This window comes from Canis aureus, chromosome 17 (genome assembly GCF_053574225.1).
Source record: "Canis aureus isolate CA01 chromosome 17, VMU_Caureus_v.1.0, whole genome shotgun sequence".
Lineage (NCBI taxonomy): Eukaryota > Metazoa > Chordata > Mammalia > Carnivora > Canidae > Canis > Canis aureus.
Window position 1 is genome coordinate 18,929,250 of NC_135627.1, and position 22,645 is coordinate 18,951,894.

General features: G+C 39.8%; 1 long non-coding RNA gene across 3 annotated transcripts in view; it reads right to left on the reverse strand.

The window, feature by feature from the left end:
• LOC144287834 (uncharacterized) overlaps positions 1 to 8,774 on the reverse strand; it is a 34,291-nt gene extending 25,517 nt beyond the window's left edge. The window contains exons 1-3 of one of the 3 annotated variants that reach the window (XR_013355593.1): positions 8,548 to 8,763; positions 6,590 to 6,664; positions 1,951 to 2,621 (exon numbers count right to left, since the gene is read on the reverse strand). This is a non-coding gene — a long non-coding RNA (uncharacterized LOC144287834). Of the gene's footprint in view, positions 1 to 1,950; positions 2,622 to 6,589; positions 6,665 to 8,547 lie in introns of those variants that run through there. The other 2 variants (XR_013355592.1, XR_013355591.1) reach the window with 2 other exon arrangements.
• Between the last annotated feature and the right edge of the window lie 13,871 nt (positions 8,775 to 22,645).

A 22,645-nucleotide genomic window follows, 5' to 3' on the forward strand; every position in this document is an offset into this window, starting at 1 on the left:
CCAAGCAAAATAGTCATGAAAAAAGTATATAAAACATGAAATGTGTATTCTCTACTCCTATTCAGTGTGCCACCTCCACTAATTCAAGGTACTGCTTTGATGTGCTGCACTCATATGGCTCATCATTTTGGATGATTTAGAGTATATTCTTAAAACAGTTCAAAATCAACCAATTCCTCAAATCCTGGTCTTCCTAGCACTCCCTACTCACTTTCTGGATTCATTCTTATGCACCTGAATTAAAGTTCCAGGACTCTGTATTTTGAAAAGTATCTTTGGGTAATTATAATGCCCAACTGTGGTTAAGAACCTTATCTTTTTAAACGTATAACCACTCTAGATTCCAGCAATGGTATTCCCTGAACACGGCCTTTGCATTCTGGACTTTGTTGAGGACTTTTAAGGTATCCAGTGGTCCAAGCAGCATACCTCCTCGATCTAAATAGGCAATTTTCATCTAGTCTTGACATTTTTTTTTTAAAGAACTTATTCATGAGAAACACAGAGAGAAACAAACACAGGCAGAGGGAGAAGCAGGCTCCACGCACAAAGCCTGACACAAGACTCAATCTCAGGACCACGCCCTGAGCCACCCAAACATCCCTTTATTCTTCTTGACAACATTCTAAAGTCCAGTTTACCCCCATCTGTTGGTATTCCCACATAGGTTACACTCAACTAAGTACAGAAGGATTCCTTTAAAGTTTGAGCGGAACTTAAGAATCTCTGAATGTCATTTAGTCTAATTAAACACAACACTATCTGTAACAATTTCATAGCATATATACTTTTTATAAACAAGCATGTACACTAGTACATGCTCATTTTCCACTAAGCGTACACATTAAATCTAGGCATGCATTAATAGTAGAGACAGCTTATTGAACATTTGGTTTGGCATCAGTTGCTACCAACCTCAAGTTTTTGTTTTGCCTCCATACCATAAATACTTGCCCTGTTAAAGACAGCCCATAATTATATTGGCATTTAATTATTTTTTAAAGCATTCAAAACTGCACAGGGCTAGAATTATTGTTTTTTTAGAAGTGCTTTAGTGGCCACAAGCAAAGTTTATCTTAAAAATCTCGATTTTCAGCTTATTTTTAAAATACTAGAAATTGGGGATGCTTGGGTGGCTCAGTGGTTAAGTGTCTACCTTCCGCTCAGGGTGTGATCCTGAAGTCCTGGGGTCGAGTCCCACACTGGGCTTTCTGCATGGAGCCTGCTTCTTCCTCTGCCTAGGTCTCTGCCTCTCTCTCATGGATAAATAAATCTTTAAAAAATACTATAAATTGTACAAACTGCTGAACATCTCAGTTTGCTTTAAATACAGTACAAACAAATCCATTAAAAAACAACCTATTACCAAATATTTAGGTATTTACTAAAAGCAGTTGTTTAGAACTTCACACACTTTGGTTTCCTCTCTCAGCTTAAACTTCAATGCAATCAATAGGTTAAAAAAAAAAAAAAAACCCCAAGAACAAAACATAAAACTATTAACATGTGGACAGTATCTCAGTATAATCAAAATGAAGATGCCACATACTAAATTAATATCTCCATTGGATTTTAAGTGCCTATGATCTGTTACTTAAAAAAAAGTGTACTTGGAGCCCTTATCACATTTTTAAGTTAATATACCAAAAACTCAAATCTCCCAATCAAGTAAGTTCAAACAGAGGAAGACCTTTTGTACAGAGTAATTACTGACTTGGGTTTTTAATCCAGAGTCCATTTATGTGTCGTTATCTTTGCAGGTAAATATTCCTGATTTCACTTCGTCTGTAAAATTAAGATATAAATGCTGATGCCACAGATACTGAGTAAGGTAATACAAGAATAAATCACTTCAGTACCCATTCCCAACTTCCCAACTACCTCCAATTGTTAAGCAAAGATGTTTGGATTATTTATAGTAACAAAAAACACCAGAAAAACTGCCACAACTAAGAATAACCTTGAAATTTTTATTTCAATATGCTCATTCTGGACAATTTCTTAACAAACAGTGTTGAAATATGTAATTTTATTTATTTACATTAAACGCACCAAAACAACTCAAACAGCAGGACTAAGTAGCAAATACAGAAATATGACTGTGAAAGCCGTGCCTGTTTAAATTACTAGAAAAAGAAAACCAAGCCTTCTTTAACAATTTTCCTACAGTCCTAGAATTCATGGGATACATCCATCTTAGTTGTCCTTTCAAACTCACAAGGACTATTACATTCAGAACTGAACTTAACAGAAAACTACAGTAATTCAGACTTAAAGCAGTGTAAGCTAAACGACCTCTAAGCTGAAAAATAATCTGCAAAGACTCAGGTAGACATGATAATATTTTTAGTTGGGACACCAAATACTGGCCTTGTGTAATTGGGACTCTCCTTACCTTTACTGCTCAGCTAAGAGGGTAATTTTCTAATGCTAGACAACTACACCATAGTTGTCCATTACTAACAGAACAATATTTCATCAAATACATAATAAACTTGAAATGTAACACTGAATTTTCTCCAGGCAATTGCAGGTTGCATTTTGTCAGGAATCATTCTGTAGGGCTCTTCAAACTACAGGGGAAAACCCAAGTCTGGCTTGTTCTGCTTAGACAGGTTTGCCTGTAAAATGAAGATCTCAAAGTTTTTAGTAAAATCACTACTTTGCAAGCAACTTTGAAAAATAATTTGTAAAGCTTTAAGTGCTTTCCTCTTAAACAAAGACTAAGAATCATACATGCAGAACATGCAAAAAAGTATACTTATTTTTTTCCTGAAAATAGTCTTAAGAAATACTTACAAGGTTAAAAACACAAAAAAGGTTAGTTTTCTCCCCCAGCTCAATTAGAGAGGAGGCAGGCAATTATCAACTACAATGTGTTCAACTTGTATTCGTATGGCTTTTTGTTAGCCCTACTTGAAAACTAAGCTGTCATGTCTAGTAAGACTATCTTAACAGAATCATCAAGAACATAAACTTTGCCACATTTAAAACCAGAAACAAAAATTCAATTCCTAGTAAACCCTGGATAACATCAGCTTTACTGCCAACTCTAGAAGAAAACATATACCCATCTATTAACTTGTTTATTAGATGTGAAGCCTAATTAAGGTCTAAATGGAGTTCTTAGGTTCACCATCTAGAGAGAAAAAGTTAACCATTCAGGATCTTACTATAATCTGACATTTTAGCATATGAAGGAATCCTCTGGAAAGCTTCTTTTTTTTTTTTTGGAAAGCTTCTTATCATTGTTTTACTTCAACAGTAATGCTACTGTATTTCCTCCAAAAGCTTTAAAATATAACTATATGGTTTGGTACATGTAAACATTATTTTTTCCAGTAATCACCACAGCACCTCATTCTACACACTACTATCAGACATGCTAACGTTAACTGGATTTTGAGAACATCTAGTTTAAAGTAGTTATTTGTCATTAATTAATCAAAAACTATTTTAAGATCTCCTTCAAAATATTTAAGAACTCTGAAACAATTATATTTCTATTGTATAAATCACTGCACAATTCTTAGTATTTTCTTTCTCTCTGGAAAATTACCTTTTAATAATCAACTCCAGAACTATGAAAAACTCTTACCTTTCTATTCGGGAATCCATGATTAAATTTCTTAAAAAAGGGTTAGATGTTAAAACTTTCCATGTTAGACTATGTAATCTATTTTTAAAAAGGCATCTTCTAAATTTACCAGATGATATAATAAGTTAAGTTACAGAAAATTTACTCCATATTACTAAGTTAACAGCTTTCCTCCAAAATCCAGCTTGGACCCAATTTTAACAACAGATCCTATAAAATTTTGACGGTTCTCAAGTTAACCCACATTTTTCTACACAGGTGAGACAGACTCAGGCTAGGCACAAAACATAGGAAAGAAAAGGCAAACATGTTGGATAAAGCATTTTCTACACAGGTGAGACAGACTCAGGCTAGGCACAAAACATAGGAAAGAAAAGGCAAACATGTTGGATAAAGCACTGTTTACCGGCCATTGCTTGGGTCTTACTCCAGTGACAGAGTCACAGAAGCCTAAACCACCTATCGTTGCAAAAGTCTGGTTTTTGAAGGGAGAATCTGGTTTTTGAAGGGAGAAGGATAGCAATAGTAGTACAGACTTAGAGATAAACTAATTTCAGACTCCCATGCACCTATACTCTTGGCATTATAGACATGTACTCATACATATATTTGTCACTCCATTTAGCACCAGTGTCTTATTTTCTTTTGAACTCTCATTTTTTTTAAGTTCCAGAAAGCTAAAGACAGTCTAAGGACCACTAGCAGTTTATACAACATAAATTACTAAGAAAACGAGCACGTAACCAGTTAACAGTTACACATTAAGAACACTAGTACTGGTTAAACAGTATGTTTACTGGAAACACAAGACAACCCCGCCCCCTTCCAAATGTTAACATGTTTAAAAACCACCAACCAACTCCCACAACTTTCTTTATACATTGCTTTAAACAGAATACTCTCACCAAATTTATTGATTTTTTTCACCAAATTTAAATATACAAATAACAATTTATTACCCTTTAAGATTAAGACATTGCAAATACCATCTCCAAAAAAGCAAAAAGCAATATCCGAACTTTGCAAAATAACACCGTAGTATTAAAATTTTCTTTACAGACACAATTGAACACTAAGTAAATAAATCTAATCAGACAAAAAAAAATATAGTAAAAACTCAGTCAAATCTGACATGCAACTTCAGAGGTGGAATGTTTTAGCACAAAATTATGACAAAACTTCATTTTAAAGAAAACTTGTATATATGAATTTTACACTGAGGAGATAATTAAAATGACAAAGATTAGCTTTTTTTTTTTTTAAATACTTTATACTTCTGGAACATTTTAAAGTAGAAGTCGAATCTTCAGTAATATTTAATTTTCACAATCTTCTGGTCACAATCCCCACCAAACTCAACAGGCCGGGACAAGTGCAATACCATACAGAAACACAGCATTGCAACCGATCCCAACCTGTGTAGAAAGGGGTTTGATTTTCCCTTACTTTTCTACAGACTTTTCACTACCACAGTCAGTTTTGCATGGATTTGCACAGCAGAATATCACACAGCTGGATGCAAACCTGCAAAACTAACCATAGAACAGTGTTCAGTAACTGGACAGTTTGACTGGGCGACAGGCCGAAGCTGGAGTTCTACAGCTAGCAGTACTTTAAGTGCTCATAATGCAGTAGATAACGAAACACTACCTGCACTATAAGCACTTTAGTGCTACAGAAGCTGTCACGTCAGAGACACCAGGCAGATTCTACATCGACACAACAAAAGTACACAAAATTAGTAAAAATCACTTGAAGGTAATAGCAGGCCACCATCAGTTTTGCATAGATTTGCACAACTACATTCTTCTTGTAGTGCAACTATGCAAAACTAACAGAGGACTGCAACAAAAAGCATTCACACACCTATATACTCGCTTGGCTTGGATTATTGGATGAAAACATAACTTCTTATGCCAGAAGGAGCACTTAGGGCAGTAGATGCTAATCTACTTCACTATCTGCACTAGATGCACCTTAGAACAAAAAGCACTCAGCAGCAGCAGGCCCTGCGCTTGAAAGCCCACCCTGGCTTCCCGAGGCAGCTGTCACCATAATGCTACAAGTGCCTTCACTGCAGTAGATGCACATATCACTACCTGCACTGTAAGCACTTTGACATTATTCTGACTGGTCACAGTCTTCAGTCTTACAAGGTGATGTTCTGTTTGGTCCTGCTAAATCTGAAATAAATAATTAGATAGAATAACACCTCCAACTCTTAAGAGCTAGAAAACAGACAAAATTCAGTACAGTCCCTAGTGGGGAAGAGAAAAATGAATGATCTCAAACCTGCAGGTTTCATTCACAAACACATTTAGACCTTAAAAGTAAAAAAGAATAATCGTTTTCATAAGACAATCTTAACCATCCATTCTAAAGACTGTCAGAGAAACTGGTGGCTCTTCTTTTACCTGGAGGTTCCCAAAGACATACTCAAAAAAAAAAAAAAAAAAAAAAAGTCAAGATTAGACTGCAAATGAATGAGAATTAGATCAACTGGGCAATCTGATTCATGTACCTTTTTAGAGGGGAATCTTCATATCCACGTGGCGAAACATTTTTCTTTTCTTCCGTCTTCCAATTAGCAAATACTTGGCAAACTGATCAACAAAATGACTGTGCAGACTGTATTTCAAGTGTATTAGCTGGTTGTACAACTTAAAAACATCCTGTTTAAATGGTTTTGAAGCTTGAAAATGTACTCCAAATTAGAACTATTTTACCACTGAACTTACAGCAGTTCTGAAATTACATTTTGTAAACTGTGCATCAGTTTCCAAAAACTTACATGGTATCTGCATTGTACTTTTATTAACTTAAAAATTAGCCAATCCAGAGTTAATTTTCTAGAAAAGGTAAAATGGACAAAGTACAAGACACCCATTTCACTCTCTGAAAACCCAATCCCATCTTATTTACTGAAATAAAATATTAAAGAATTTGTCTTAAAAGGAAAGTCAAAAGAAAAAAAAATTAGAATACACTTACCCACTAGGGAAAACTTTCTTCTCAGCAAGTATCCTTAGAAAAAGCTTCTGGTGCAGTTTAGGTCCACGTGTATGACTGGGATGGGGGGTGGGGAAACAGGGAAAAAAAAAAGACAAACATATTTGCTGAAAATTATCATCACCCTCCAGGCCCATATTTAAATTTACTCTTTTCTAACACCCTTCTATCGATTAGTTACATCCATTTGCTAAACCGAGGCTAACGTAGCCAAGCAACCCTGGCAGCGTTTAAAAGACCAACAATGTATTACGGGTGAAAGCGTGCTAAGAGAATAAAGTTGAAAAACCCACAGGTACTGGACTCACGTCTTATTTATTAAAAAGATCCTGAAATACTTCCAGTATAACCCACAGCAATCGTTAACTCTACAGCTCCGACGAGAGGGAAAGGCAGCAGCCAAAGGACTATTCTTTACTACCCCTCCCCCAATCAAGACCTCGTGGCTGCAAGCCGGGATAAAGAGTTGTTTCCCCAACTGATGTGGTCGGGATGGCATGCGGATAATTTTTTCTTTTGGTGATACTGCAAGAACGAGCCTGCCCTCTCCCGTTCCCATCCCCTTTGCTCCGGGCTCCGGAGTAGAAAAGGGAGCGGAACACTCGAGACTGCAAAGTGCCCGCCTCGCTCATGGAGCCCGGGCCGGCAGCACATGTCGCACAAGGGGGTGCGCGGCCCTGCGGTTCCCCGAGCGGCCGCCAGGGGGCGGTGGGTCAGAGCCGGGCCCTGCCGGACGCGGCAATCCCCCCGCCCCCCCCCCCACCACCTCCCCGTTTCCCGGCGGCAGCCGCGCGGCGACCGGCGGCGCCGAGGCCCGAGCGCGGCGGGGACGCGGGCGCGCCGCCCCTCCTTTGTGTCCCCCGCCCCCCCCCCCAGCCCGGCCCAGAGGGGCGGGGGCTCCGCGACTGCGGTGCCCGTCGCACGCGGCCCGAGGCCTAAGCCGGGAACAATCGGCGGCGGCGCGCAGTCGCCGCCATGTCCCCCGCCCTCACCCCCGCGCAGCCCGCCCCGCAGGAACATGGCGGCGCGGCCGCCGCTCCCGCCGAGCCGGGCCGGCCCTCCCGCGCCGCGCTCCCCGCCAGCACACGGGCGAAGGCGGCCCCGCGCCGCCCCCGAGGCCGGCCCCGGCCTGCTCCGCGGGCCACGGCCCGGGAAGTTGCGAGCCCAGCCCGGGGACTGCCCACGCGGGGTAACAAAGCCCACGCGGAGTGGGGGTGGCGTCCAGGCCGCGCCGCCGCGAGCTCCCGCGCCCTCCGCCCACCCTCGCGCGCACAAAGTTTGGGGGCCCGCGGGCTCCCGCCCACGCCACGCCGCCCGCCGGCGCGCAGGTACCTCGTGGGCGCGCCCCCTCCCGGCCCGCGGCCTGCCCCATGTGCCGCTGCCGCCGCCGCCGCCGCTTTGTTCTGGAGGCGCTTTAACTCTCGCCCCCGGGAGAAACTTTCCCTTCCCGGGGACCCCGCGGCCCGCGTGCGCCCCGGGCCCCGGAGGAGGCGCGGGCCTCGCGCGTGCCCTCCCCGAGGGGCCATTGTGTGCGCCGCGCGCCCACCCGCCCGCCGGGCCGGCCCAGGCAGGCAGGGTCCGCGCGGGTCCCGGGCGCGGCCGCCGCGCGCGCGCCGCCCCCTCCCACCCTCGCCTTCCCCGGCCCGGCCCGGCCCGGCCCGGCCCTGCCCTGCCCCTGCGCCAGCCCGCGGGCGGGCGGGCGAGCGGGCGAGCGAGCGAGCGACGGGGGCAGCAAGTCGCGGCTGCCACACGCCGGGGCGGCCAACGGCCCGAGACCCGCCCCGGCCCCCGGCCCCGGCCCCGGCCCCCGGCCCCCGGCCACGCCGCCGCCGCCACGCTGCCCCGGGCCGTTCCGCCCCACCCGCCCGCCCTCCCTCCCTCCGGACGGGGGCCGCACACAACAGGTTTCACTCACTCGGCGGAGGGGCGGGCAGACTCACCAGGAGGAGTAGCCGCCACCATGTTCGCCTCGCCCGCCGCGGGCTCTCGCTCCCGCCTCCCCACCCGCCTCCGCTTTACTACGACCGGAGGCCCCAGGCCGGGGGTGCGGCCGGCCGGCCGGCCCGCCCCGCCAAGGGGCTTCGCGAGGGGCGCGAGCCGCGGCTCCGCGGCGGGGGTCGTCCCCACCCCCTCGGCCTCGCCCGAGGGCGCGAAGTGGCGCGAAGGCGCAGGTCGGGCGGCGGCGGCAGCACCTCGAAGGGCCATGTGGGTGAATGAAGGGCGGCGGCTCCCGCCTCAACGTAAATACGGACAAGCCCCACTCCCTCATTAGCATAAAAAACAAAGTACTTCCGACCTCCCCGCCCGCCCGCCAATCACCGCAGGCCCCGCCCACGGCGGCTCGGGCGAAGCGGCCGGGAGAGCGGGAGCGGGAGCCGGGAGCCGGGAGCCGCGCCGCGCCGCGCAGCTCCGCGCGCCGCTGCCCTGCCTCTCGGCGGCCGCGCTTCCCCGCCGCCCGCCCCCCGCCGCCCCCCGCCGCCCCCCGCCGCCGCCGCCGCCCGCCCCCCGCCGCCGCCCGCCGCGCGGAGCGCCTCGCCCGGACACCTCGCGCCACGCCTCCGGCACGCCCTCCGTTAACTAGCTCTGCGCGCGTGCAGACCCCCGCGCGCCGCACACCCTCCGGGAAGCGCACGCTTCCTGCGGCTCCGCGGGGGCTCTGCTCTCGCCGGGGCTCGACGTGGACGCGACGGCATTCCTGTTCTCCACTTTGCCTCGCCCACGGCGCGTCTCGGTGGTAATTAGGGGCCTGCTTCGTGCCGACACGCACCGAAGATCCATGAAAGCCAGCGGCTCGCTCCGTGCACACAGGTCGTTTTAAAGCAGAGATCAGTGCTTTACGCCCGGGACCCGGGGACACACACCTCGTGGAGACGCGCTTCCGTAAGGCGGCCGCGTGCGAGCCCAAGCGCGTGCGGCGCGGAGGTGGCGCGGCCGCAGGACCTGACCCTCCTCCCGCGCAGCCCGCGGCGCTGGGCGACCGGGGTTGGCCCCGCTGCGCGCAGGGCAGGGCTCGGCTCGGCTCGGCTCGGAAAGAACCTCGTCGACAGCCACGACGCGGGGAAGAGGAGCCCACTCGGGAGCACCTCCCTCTGCGCGCTGTGGTTCAGGAAATTCCAGAATTCTCGGAAACCTAATTGTCAAAAGAAGTGAGGGTTCATAGCATTCACTCCCAGTACAGTAATTTTAAATCGGTTTTAGACAATCCAGTGAGTACTTGGTGGAAAGCACACACCACTGTTCCGTGATTTTACAAGTCAACTGTAAAAACCATATTACCAGAAGGTGTCTGTGATGTCCAAAGGTTAAAATCGTCGGCAGCCCAATCTTGATGGTACTGCCAGTATCTACTGTCTCTCTGACTCCTCTTGTCCTGCTCTGCGTGAGCAAATTCAATTGTCAAACTAGAGATCTAGAAAGTAAAGGATCAACTCTTCCATTTGCTACTCCTTTACATAAAAGACCTATTTTTCTAGACATTTTTTTTTATTTTTGCTTTTACAAGTCAAAATAGGTGGCCAGATCTGAAATTTCACGATATTTACACTAGTAGTCTTTCTACAATAGTCATTTATGAGACTTTCAAAGGAGAAAGCGGATTGCTAGTTTTCTTTAAAGTTTGTATTTACTTTTGACCAGCATTGACTGATAAGTCCATTCCTTTTTTTTCTTTAAAACTTCATTTTCTGCTTTAAGTTAGAATGGCTGGGAGGAGGGGTGCTTTTGAGTGTTCATTACACTCTGAATCATGGGAAATCCCACCTATACACAGGTTTCTTAGCAGGAGAGAGTTATCACACAGTTTCTTTCCAATTAAAGTCATCACTGCAATACTGCTATTTTTAAAGAGCTGCTTTTAGGCATCTAACAATGTTTCTGTGGAAGGCTAACATACAGGTGACTGTTTTCTGTGATTACAGTTTGAGAACTTTAATTCTTAAGTTACACGTTTTTACAGTAATCAGAATTTTGGAAGATGTAAATTCATTTAAACCAACTTACTTGGAAATCCCAGAAAGTTTCACAATTAGTAGATTGCATTTTATTTTTAAGGGGCTCACTCACACTTCCTTTCAAAATTAAGAAACAAATTATGGGTGTGATGAGAATAATTGAAAACTTTTCAATCCTAGTGAATTTAACGATTACCCAACTTGGTACTATTATTATTATTATTATTTTTTTAAGTCACTACTAACTAACTTGAAACTCACCCTTCTCATTTCAGGGGCCACACCTAGGGCCACAGCTAGGTGTACTTTATCACAAAAGTAAAGATTTTGTGATTATGATTTTAAAGATCAGAAAACACTTCTGGACCACTAACAAATGCCTTCTGCAACCAAGGAATGTAAAAACAAAGCTATCTGAAATGCCAGAGTAGACACACAGCTTTCTCAAGTTAGCTAAAACACACGGTACTGCTTTACACAATCCAGAACTTTTCAGATGAAATGAAAAGCTCATTTCAGCATGAGAATATTTGCATTAACTGTTTACATTATATATAACCAGTAGTAGAGAAACAATTTGTATTTTTTACCCAGACGCTTCAGTCTTATAGATGATATGACTTGAGAACATGTAAAAAGTTCTGATCTTATTAATAACATTCAGAATTTTATTCCCTATCTTATGGTATTTGACTATGTCAGTATCAATTGACTTACTGTATTGAATTTTTTAAAGATAAATTCAGTTTAAATGTTCTTGTTCTGTATCATAATTATAGGATTTTAAGAGACTAATGAATCCATAATCTCATTCACATGAGAGATGTGAAAACTCAAGAATGATGCAGGAATCTAAGACACATACAGCTATCCGTTATTTTAAACCTGTATATCTATATAGTCTAAATATTAATTTGGAGATAGTCTGTTAATTGGATTTTGCAATTAAAGATATTTCATCTTTTAGCAATGTGACATTTTTAATATGTATTCCTATAGTAATTTGTTATTTTCTTACAGTATTTGAATTTTAAGGGAAAAGAAGTTATATCTAAATATTGCTTTGACCTTAGAAAATTAGCAGGTTATAAATCAAGAACATTTGAACTCTTCTTTCACAATATGGCAAACAGTGATCAATGATACTAACTTAATGATGATGTTTGGGATTTTTTACAGTATATATTTGTAAATGTCTGAACATACGTAGTCTAGTCTTATCATATTAATTATGTTTTATATTGAAGACTTTAAAGGCATTCAGTCCAAAATAGCAATCATCTATTAGGTACTCGGTATTCTCTGGTACTGATCAAGGTTTTAATAAGGAATAAGACAGAGCCTGTGCTTATGAAAAGTTCAAGAATTATAGCATACTACTGATTATCTTAATATTTCACAAATAAGCCAAAAGATTCAGGTCTTCAGGCTTTTATTTGTTCCTTCCAATGTCTAATAAAATAATCCCACTGATGTCAGGTTATTTTATTTCCTAAGAACTTAGAACATCTGCACTCTGTGTGTGTTATTTCATAGTTGCATATAACATGAATACGTGGATTATTTGCTACAAATAGCATTACAAGGTGCTATTAATGACAATTAATTTATAGTGAACACAAAGACCACAATCATTTAACCTGATGGTTTCATCTATGATTTCGAAATTAAGAAAATACAAATTATGGAGGGAAAAATGAATGTATGTGGTTTTGAATAAAGAAGCAACTTGAAGAAAGTTCCTTTTTTTTTTTTTTTTTTTTGTATCCTTGAAATTGTCACTGTGGTACTCTGTAGAACCAAATAGAAATAACTGATTATTACTTAAGAAAAGTAGATATACTAGGTACTATTTGTCACAATAAAGAGATAATCTCTACTCTTAAAGAAATTTGGTGTGCATTGATGTTTAGCAATATATGTAAAATTGTAAGCTTTAGAAAACAATTTAATATATTTTTAATTAAACATTTAAAGATGATGTATCATAGTAAATTATAGTAAAGTATTTCACTCATTTTTCACTTCACTCATATATATAACATCAAAATTCGAAGTATCTTATTTTTTATTTCTTGTTTTTAACTTAATTCAGTAGCTCTTTACCTGGCTGTGCTTTACAATCATCCATAGAGCTTTTAAAACATACAAATACCTGGCCCTTAATTGCAAATATTCCAATTTAATTGGTCAGAAGTGGAACCTGAACATCGTTTTTCTTTTCTTAATTTTCTTTCTTTCTTTTTCTTTTTCTTTTTTTTTTTTTTAATTCCCAGGTCAGGTTTATGCTATGTCAGAGCTGACAATCTCTGGTACTTAGTCCTTGTATTAGATAAAAGCATTTGACTAATCAGTACATTTAGCTGGTTAATTTTGATAGGCGCTTTTGCATGTGTCCATCCATATTACATATGTGGATAGCTAATACACTCGGAGAAACTGTAAGAAACCCACCCAGTGTATTTCAAATCCTTCACCAAAGAGTTATGGGCATAAAAATTTTTAAAAATAGACAATAACTTCAGAAATAATGTTGAAAAACCTATATACATTAACTGTAACAACTTTCACTTACAAGGCATATTGGAAACTTGCGAGGTGTGTATATTTGCTATCTGGAGTTGCAGTTTAATTTAAGAAATCTACTTAGCAATGGAAGATCATTCCAAATATGTATTGTATTTGAAAAAAATTCTCTGTTGCAGACACATTTATATGTAAGTTCAATGGTTTTTTCTCAATCATTTAGCCGTGAGAAAGGGATACACAAAGATTATCTGGGTCATCTATAATATTTTGAAAATAATGCAAGACAGACAACAAACAGATCCCTGGTAGGAGTAATTACCGAGTGCTAATGCTTTCAATAAATTTTGTTTAATTTCCCAAAAGCTTCTTAGGTTCTGTTTTGTTTATTGTTTTGTTTTATTATATATTTCTGGCTTTCAAATATAGATTTAACCTTAATTTATAATTAAACAAGTTGATTCAGCCGATCGTCTAGGTCCGCTTTGGTAGCTCATAGTTCCAGAATCAACTTCTGATATTGATTATACAATTAACCTCTTCAAGATTGGTTAGAATAACACAGATTTCACAACTGTCATATTATTTCACGTAACTACACTTGAGTACTTAACATTCAGGCCTAATACTTTCTATGTATATCAAAGTGATAAGGAATTATTTTAATGTTATGGAAATTGTAATTGGTTATAGGAATTATAATTATATATACATAATTTGCTTTCTGAAGTCACTTTAATGTGAATATATGAGAATCTGTTCAGATTGAAGGTTTATGATGGTTCAACTGCTTTATTTCTGTAAGTACCTAACCAATAGAGGAACTGATACCGTTATAAAAACACAGAAGTATTATTTCAGTGAGACTTCCAATAAAGGGGATACATTTTTGGAAAATCTTGCAAATCAATGCACTTTTGTTCTCCTAAATGCCAGTTACTTAAGCCATTTCCATACACAGGCAGTAAATTTCAGTGTATTGGTTTATTTTTCATATAACAGTGTCTAAAACAAGGGAGTATATTACGAAGTTTTGACCAGGTAAAACCAAAACTGAATTGGAGCAAAAGATGAAATTTCTGTCTGAAATGATAAAAGTGTAAGGGCCAATTAAAAACATTACAGAGTGAGTATGGGCTGTACACTACAATTGTCCAAAGAGAAATCAGTACCCACCCAAGCCTCAGAAATCCTCCTTGAGAATGTGAATGATCTTCTTTGTTTTCTGAGACTATGTGCATGATAGCATTGTTGGTGGTAGGAAGACCAGCTATGTCTGACACAAATATTTGTTTATAAAAATCTCCCCAAAGTATGTAGGTATAAATTTAAAAGTAAATGCTGTTAGATTAGCCGTACATAATTAGATGTGCTCAGTGCTAAAATTTGCTTGTGAAATATTTTAGAGCAAATTGTTCTTCTCTGGCTGGGAGGTGATGGTAGCTGTTGTTGATAGCTCCAAGTTAAACTAATCCAAGAGAGCATTTAAAGCCAAGTCAAGATAGAAAGGGATGACGGAAGCTGAAGTTTATGAGCCATAAAAGTCCATGCAGGCTATCAAAATGAGGAAGACAGAGCTCAGGGGATAGGAATGGTGGATGGAAAATAACCTAGAAATGTTGATGCTAGAAATATTCTATTTTTTGACCTAAGGAGTGGTAGTTATTTGGGTGTAAAAAAAAAAGTCATTGTTACACACTTATGATTAGTGTATTCTATACCCTTTGTTCTATGTAGATTATCACTCAATTTCAAAAGCAACAATACGGACAGCAATGTCAACAACAGGGAGAAAGGAATCAGTGTTAAGAACCCAAGGCAAACAGAAAAGCAGGTATTGAGATCCATAGAAAGATGATGTGTTAAATACCTGCATATTGTCTGTGGCTGGCTTTTGTGTATTGTCTAAATGATTGCATACGGACGAGCCAGTTGCAATTAAGGAATTGGGGACAGAATGGATAAATCACTCATAGATAATATTTAAGAAGCTATTAATGCCTAATATGAGCCAGGAGAGTTGGCTCTTACAACTCTAGCATTAGCTAAGAGAATTCCCTTTTTCAATATTAGATGTTTAAGAGATGACTAACATCTTCTGTTATCTGGGTGAGACGACTGTTTTAATGAGCAATGTTTATATCCACATATCTAACATTAGCTGTAGCAGTTGGTAATGCCAATACCTAGTGTTCAAGAAAGATTAACGCCTAATAGGCAAAAAGAATGAACTATTATGAAGTCTAATGTATGTTCATCTAAAATAATTACCATTGAGTATGTGCTCAAAAAATTGTTGAACTGATCAATGAATGTGAAAGTCCTTTCTGCAGAATCATGAATGCAATTTCCATCTTATGAGTGTATCCTTAGAGACATATTTAATAAATAAGTCTTATAATTCTACCTGAAAAGGGAGACAGACTCATTTTGGTTTTATTTACATTTAAACAAAGGGACTTAGTTGAAGCCTTGGTAGGAACCACTAAGATCTTAGAGATAGGAAGGGACCAGCATTGGAATGCCTCGGTGGCTCAGTGGTTGAGCATCTGCCTTTGGCTCTGGGTGTGATCCCGGGGTTCCGGGATCAAGTCCCACATCAGGCTCCCCGCAGGGACCTGCTTCTCCCTCTGCCTATGTCTCTAACTCTCTCTCTCTCTCTCTCTCTCTCTCTCTGTGTGTCTCTCATGAATAAATACATAAAATCTTTTTTTTAAAAAAGGAAAGGATCAGCATTAAGAAACAATGGAGAATTGATACTAGATACTAGAATCTGTCAAGATTGTCAAGCTTTTAAGTTATGAATTTGGAAGTGGGTTGGGACCACTGGATGAAACATTGATAATGGTGGGTGTGAGGGGACTGTAATCAAAATGATGAGGAGAGAGCAAGAGGCAAACAGGAGAGGATACCAGGATTTAATCAGCTGACTCAGGATCAGAGAAACATAGGTGAGGCACTGAATCTGACACTGGAATCATGAATGGATCTTAGGAAGACACATTTTCTGGGATAGCCCAGTGATTCCCAAAGAACCTGTGGCCCCCAGGCAAAAGTTCTCTGCCTTAAAAAGAATTAGATACTGCTTGCTTCTGCCATCCAGGAGTCATTAGATATCATTTTCTGATATCAAAATTAATTCTTTACAAGTGGGCAAGTGGGGGTAAGTCAGCAATGGGCTCGATAGATTGACAGATCCAATTTCCTGTGGACTCTATACTGTATCATGTGTTCTGGACACAAAACCAAAGTAGGGGTAGAATAAAAATAAGTTTCTAGTAGACCAACTTTTGACTGGAACTCTAAAAGAGATTTAACAGATTGTAGTATATTGTATTTGACTATTAACCAGCTGAATAGATCATCAATATAATAATGATTCATTCATATGTATGGGCTAATGAGGGTTTATGATCACTTTCTCTAACTTGGGAAGCTGATACTACTAATGATGTTAACCCTGTTTGGATTTGTCTGCATCAGAACATTCAAATGAAGGGCACCTGTGTGCTCAGTTGGTTGAGTGTCTGACATTGGTTTCAGCTCAGGTCATGATTTCATGGGTTGTGAGATCAAGCCCCAAATTGTGCTCCGCACTCAGTGAGGAGTCTTCTTGACAATTCTCTCCCTCTTCCCCTCCCCTTGCTCGCTCGCTTTCTTATATAAATAAACCTTTAACAAAGAAAGAATATTCAAATGATCATTATAAGTGAATATGCTATCGAGCTTATAAAATTGGGGCATGGGAAATGCAAATAAGATATTAGGATTAGAAGAGACTCTCCATCCTCCCCCCCCAACCCCAAAGAAAAGCCTGGGTTCCCTGTGAAACTTTGGAAAACAGGTGAGAACTCAGCCAGAAACAAGTCAACGCAAAGTACCAGTAATCATCACACTGCCTAGTAAAACTGATACAGAGACAAAATTCTGTACCAACTGGGAGTTTCTTCAATATTTCCTTTGAAGGGAGTATACTAATCACTAGAAGTCCTGAATCAACAGGAAAACTGGTAAATAAAGGTTAGAGTGACAGAGCCATTAAGAAATGGAAAATGAGTGGATTCTTTTTTTTTTAAAACTCTTATTTTATTTTTTTAAGATTTCTATTTATTTATTCATGAGACACACACACACACAGAGGCAGAGACACAGGCAGAGGGAGAAACAGGCTCCATGCAGGGAGCCTGATGTGGGACTTGATCCTGGGACTCCAGTATCAGGCCCTGGGCCAAAGGCAGACACTAAACCGCTGAGCCACCAGGGAGTCCCAAAATGAGTGGATTCTTTTTTTTTTTTTTTTTTTTTAATGAGTGGATTCTAAGACAAACCATGAAGGTCGTCTTTTGCAGAGCTCCCTCGGGTGTGCACTGCCCATTCTGATCCTGGAGGCGGACCCTCCTTAATGTCTTTTAATCTTTTCAGGAGCAGAACTTCATAAGTGTACTGTCATATTTGATCTGTTATAGAGTACATTCAAACAATATCAGCTAAACTAGGTTCAGAGATTTAGAGATTTAAAACACTCCATATTTTTTTCATGTTCGTTTTGACTTGTTAGGAATATGTCTTTGTTACCTAAAAACTGCCAAACTAGGTCGAAAAGTATTGCTAATTTCACATGAGATTACTAGTCATTTGGAATTAGTCAATTTGAGTGTAATGAGGAAAATTAAATAATTTAAATCTGAACATTTCCAAAGCACCAAATTCTCTTGTGGTAAATCTTTAAAAGAAATAATAAAGGCTGTCTATGGCCATACCACTCTGAACGCAGCCGATCTCGTCTGATCTCGAAAGAAATAATAACAAATGTAGTAATAAATAATTAGTAAAACAATACATCATAAACATGTACTTTAAAAAATCTTACTTTTTCAGTTGCATCAGATTCAATGAATGCAAAGTTGCTATTGTTCTGACTGCTAGAAAAATGAAAGACAAGAATTATTCTCATATTGCCAATTTTAAACAATAAAGATTGAGAGTATAATTTACATAGATTATCCCTTTTGACTTCTCCTGAAGTCTCAAAGGTATCTCATGATCTTCTCAGGTGTCCCATAAAACATATGGTATTTGCATAGCTATCTATTAAAGTAGAAACAACATAAACTGATTAAAGAATGAAATTTAGAGAAATAAAAACTCATCTGGGAGTCTCAACTGCTCTATTTACTGGCCTGAAATCATGAATACCCTTGTACCTACCAATTTTTTCATCTTTAAGAGAAGAATATAAATAATATCTATTTTATCTGGTTGTTTTTAAGAATTAAATGAGATAATACATGTAAATTGTGGACAGTTATAAATGATACACACTGACTCAATAACTATTTAGCTGTTATTATTACCTAACAATAATATAACAAAACATATTTATGAAAAGATTATTTGCCAACATCTAGGTTCTTCTTATTGTCATAAACATACCAAATTATATTATTATATCTACTGAGCCAGCTTCTCAACACATTCTATTTTATGAGTAAATTATAATTGAAAAAACTATAGTAATTTTTTTACCATAAAAATTGCCATTTTACTGCCAAAGTACCTGAAATTCTCTCTATATAGTAGAATCTTCTACATACACACATATATGTTAGATATAAAAAACCAGGTAGGTTGCATGTTCATAAAGCAAGCTGAGTAATACATTTGAATATAGTCATGCAATTAGTAGAAAGAGGAGAGCCTTACTTTCTTCCAAGTCTTTTCTCTTTGGTTTAAGATTCATGAGAATGAAAAATAACTGTAAATTGCCTCTAACTTGATACATTTGCTATGAATTGAAATTGATGTTGTCTCTTTTGGAGCATGATAGAAAAAGTTGTTGTTTTTTTTAATTTGATGGGCCAAATCCAGTGTCTAGTAATGAATGAATGAATGAATGAATGAATGAATGAATGAATTCATTTAGTCAGTCAACAAATAATTCTTGAGTAACATACAGAAATCTATAACACAGAGAGCTTGTTTTCAAGACTACCCTTAGAATGGACATGTGTACAAGTATTGTGTGGGAAAAAAGCCAGCACAATGCCTTGCAGTGAGAAGATGCTAGATACAGGGATTCTTTGTATGTGTCTATACATTTTCAAAATAAGTATACAAGAAGTGGATCTTCACTGATATGCCAGTACCATTTCAGTATTGTTTGTACAGAGAACTAGGTTAAGAGAGTTGCCAGTGTTTGCTGAATGGGTGAAGGGAAAGCAGGGGAGAGGAAAGGGAATGATTATTTCTCTCCTTATTTATTTACGAGTAAGGGCTCACCCGAAATTCTCCTAAGGTTCTTTTTCCAGGACTTATCTCCTAAACCCTCCACCTCCACTCCAAGAATTGGAGTTAAGTGTTGTTTTACTTTGTTCTTTGTAGAATGCATTTAAAGCTGCAAATCCCCCCAATCTTTTCCTTGCTTTACTTTTTTTAAGCACTCATCATCTTAAAGCATCCACTTTAATTTACTTATTATGTTTATTGTTTATTTCTGGGTCTCCCTACTTGATTATAAGGCTTATAAGGGCAGACATCTTTTTTTAGTTTCTTCATAACCCAAGGATTATGGTTCTTTGATCCATCTTTTCCTTAATTCCAATTTGGTTTTATTCAAAGTCTCCCCAGCATCCTTTGCACCTTTGCACCCCTTGCTCTGCCAACCTGGCAGGGCACAAAGGAGAAAAACAATAACAGAAATAAAAAATTCTAAATCTTCTTCTAAAGTTAAATCTTCAGACAGCCCGGGTGGCTCAGGGGTTTAGCGCCGCCTTTGGCCCAGGGTGTGATCCTGGAGACCCAGGATGGAGTCCCATATCAGGCTCCCTGCATGGAGCCTGCTTCTTCCTCTGCCCGTCTTTGCCTCTCTCTCTTTCTCTCTCTCTCTCTCTCTGTCTCTCTGTCTCTCATGAATAAATAAATAAAATCTTTAAAAAAATAAAAAATAAAGTTAAATCTTCTTCATTTCAATTCATTTTAATGTTGTAGGTGTGTGCATGAAAGAAAAAGACTACCATTTCTAAGATTTTAGCTTCATTCTGGGAAATATTTGTTTTTTTATTATTCATGGTAGGTACAGAAAAATGGAAATATCTGTTAACTGGCATAATTATATCCACCATTGTCCCTTTGTCTGTGATTCTCTGATTTTCCAAGGATTAATTTTACTCGATGAAACAATCAGAGACAGGCCTACCTTGATAGAATAAGAAACCTGGATCAACCGAACTTTTTAACTTGCCTCCTTGTATTGGTAGACCCTCTAATTAAATATTTTTAGAAATATACTACTTTTGGGGCATCTAGGTGGCTCAGTTGATTAAACAACTGACTCTTGGTTCAGCTCAGGTCATAGTCTCCGGGTGGGGCGGGGCGGGGGGGGGGTCATAGGATCCAGCCTGTAATGGTCTCACACTCAGCAGGGAGTCTGCTCTTCCCTCCCTGCTGCTCATGTGCTCTCTCTCTCTCTCTGAAGTAAATAAATACAATTTTTTAAAAAAGAAATATACTCCTTTTACTATTCAAAAACCTTAAATAGTTTTCTAAAACGAACTGTGTACATAATCAGCTATCTTTACAAATCTTGCTTACAAACCCATCAACCACAGTGTCAATATATTTTGAAAGAGGCTTTGGAAAATGTCAGTTTTATAATTTTCTTTAGTAACTAAGACTGACAGAAACATATAATCTTTCTCTAAGAGTTCAAAACTGTAGAGACTAAGTTCAGAAGCATCCTTTAGAAGGCACCGCATCATTAGGGCTGACTCCTAATTCCTTGCATAGAAGATAACACAACCATCTCACTGAAGAAGCAGGGCAAATTCAGGAATTACACTTCAAAGTAGAAAAAAAACCCGTTTATTTTATTTTGATCCAGAAAGCCTGTATAAACAGACACATGGCATATTTTGGGTATGTTTGTTAAATTAGATCCTTTTGACAGAAAAGAACAAATGACAAATATTTAAAAAAACAAAATTGATATTGTAAAAAGCTGTAATAGGTAATTTAAAATAACTATAATTGAAAAGAACTTTAAACAATAATTCTACTTTAAAGGGGTAATGATAAACTGATAAAGTGATATAAAATGATAAAATGATATAAGTGACATTGCCTCAGTCAAAATTTGTGGAAATACTTTTTTCTTAGATTAAAATTGCAGTTAAAGTAACTTGAGGCCAAAGGAAGAAAATAGCAAGCTTCAGAAGTGCTTGAGAATTATTGAATAAGTGGGATGACAAATATTTAACTGTACTTGCCATGAACTGGCATGGCCTGAGGCTGAAGGATTCCTACCCTTGATTTATGGGGCAGGGAGAGGGGTGAGGAAGAGTTTCAGTCAAACTGTCAAAGAGTGGAGGGTTTTACAGCTCTTGGGATTTGTTTGTTTCAATATTTGCTTCTAATTTTGGGGGGAAACATGGTGCCAGTGGCTTGTGGGTTATAGTTGACTGGGTGCCTGTTAAAAAAGGTGTGACTCCAGCTATTCTATTAAGAATGGCTTCTTTGGCTGAACCTAAAATGAGATCAGTACTCCTCTAGAAATTATATATAGCATGCTTCTTTTCCATTGAAAACTTATACTTTAATAAGTATGCCAAAAATACACACACATACACACACAGACTAACTTTCTGGATCAAAATAAAATAAAGGTGCTTTTGAGTTTAGATGCAGCTTGTGAATTCACCCTGCTTCTTTGGTAGAGATAATTTTACATGTATCTTTGGTGCAAGGAATTAAGTCAGCCTTAAGGTTAACAATGATTTAGGTACCTTCCTTAGTAATAATTTTTAAAGAAGGTGAAAATATATTACCACAAATACTTTCCCAGTTCCTAAGTCTTCCATAGCACCTATTAAAATACTTACCAATAATCACATCTTTTTGGGTGAGAGATTATCTCCATAAGATTCCTATTAAAACCCATATGCTATCTTTACAGGGTAGCACACTGACTCGTGTATTGTTAGGTCTTCAAGTTATAAACTACATTAATATATTCACGTTGATATTAACTATTAACCTATCAAGGACAGAATCTGAAGAACTGAAATATGAATTAGCTAAATTTTAATGTGGGAGAACTTTTTTTAAAAAATGTATTTATTTACTTGATGGAGAGAGAGAGTGAGTGCATGCACTAGCAGGGGAAGGGGCAAAGGGAGAGGAGAGGAAGAAAATTTCAAGCAGACTCCTGGCTGACTATGGAGCCCCATGTGGGTCTTGATCTCACAACCCTGAGATCATGACCCTGAGATCATGACCTGAGCCAAACCAAGAGTTGGACAATTGGCTGAGCCACCCGGGCACCCCTGATGTGGGAGAACTTTGAAGAGGAAAACTTTGAGTGTAAAAATTAAGGGCATTCAACTAGCTAGGAAGCATCTAAAAATATTTATTAGGGGATTTAAGGAAGTAGTAAATGAGAAGGGTGATAAAAAATAATGGCTTTTTAAAGAGAATATATGGAGGGAAAAACAGATGAAACAAAGTTTGTCTATATCATGGTTTATTTATGGTCAGACTGCAAATTTGAGTAGGGGACAGTGTAGAT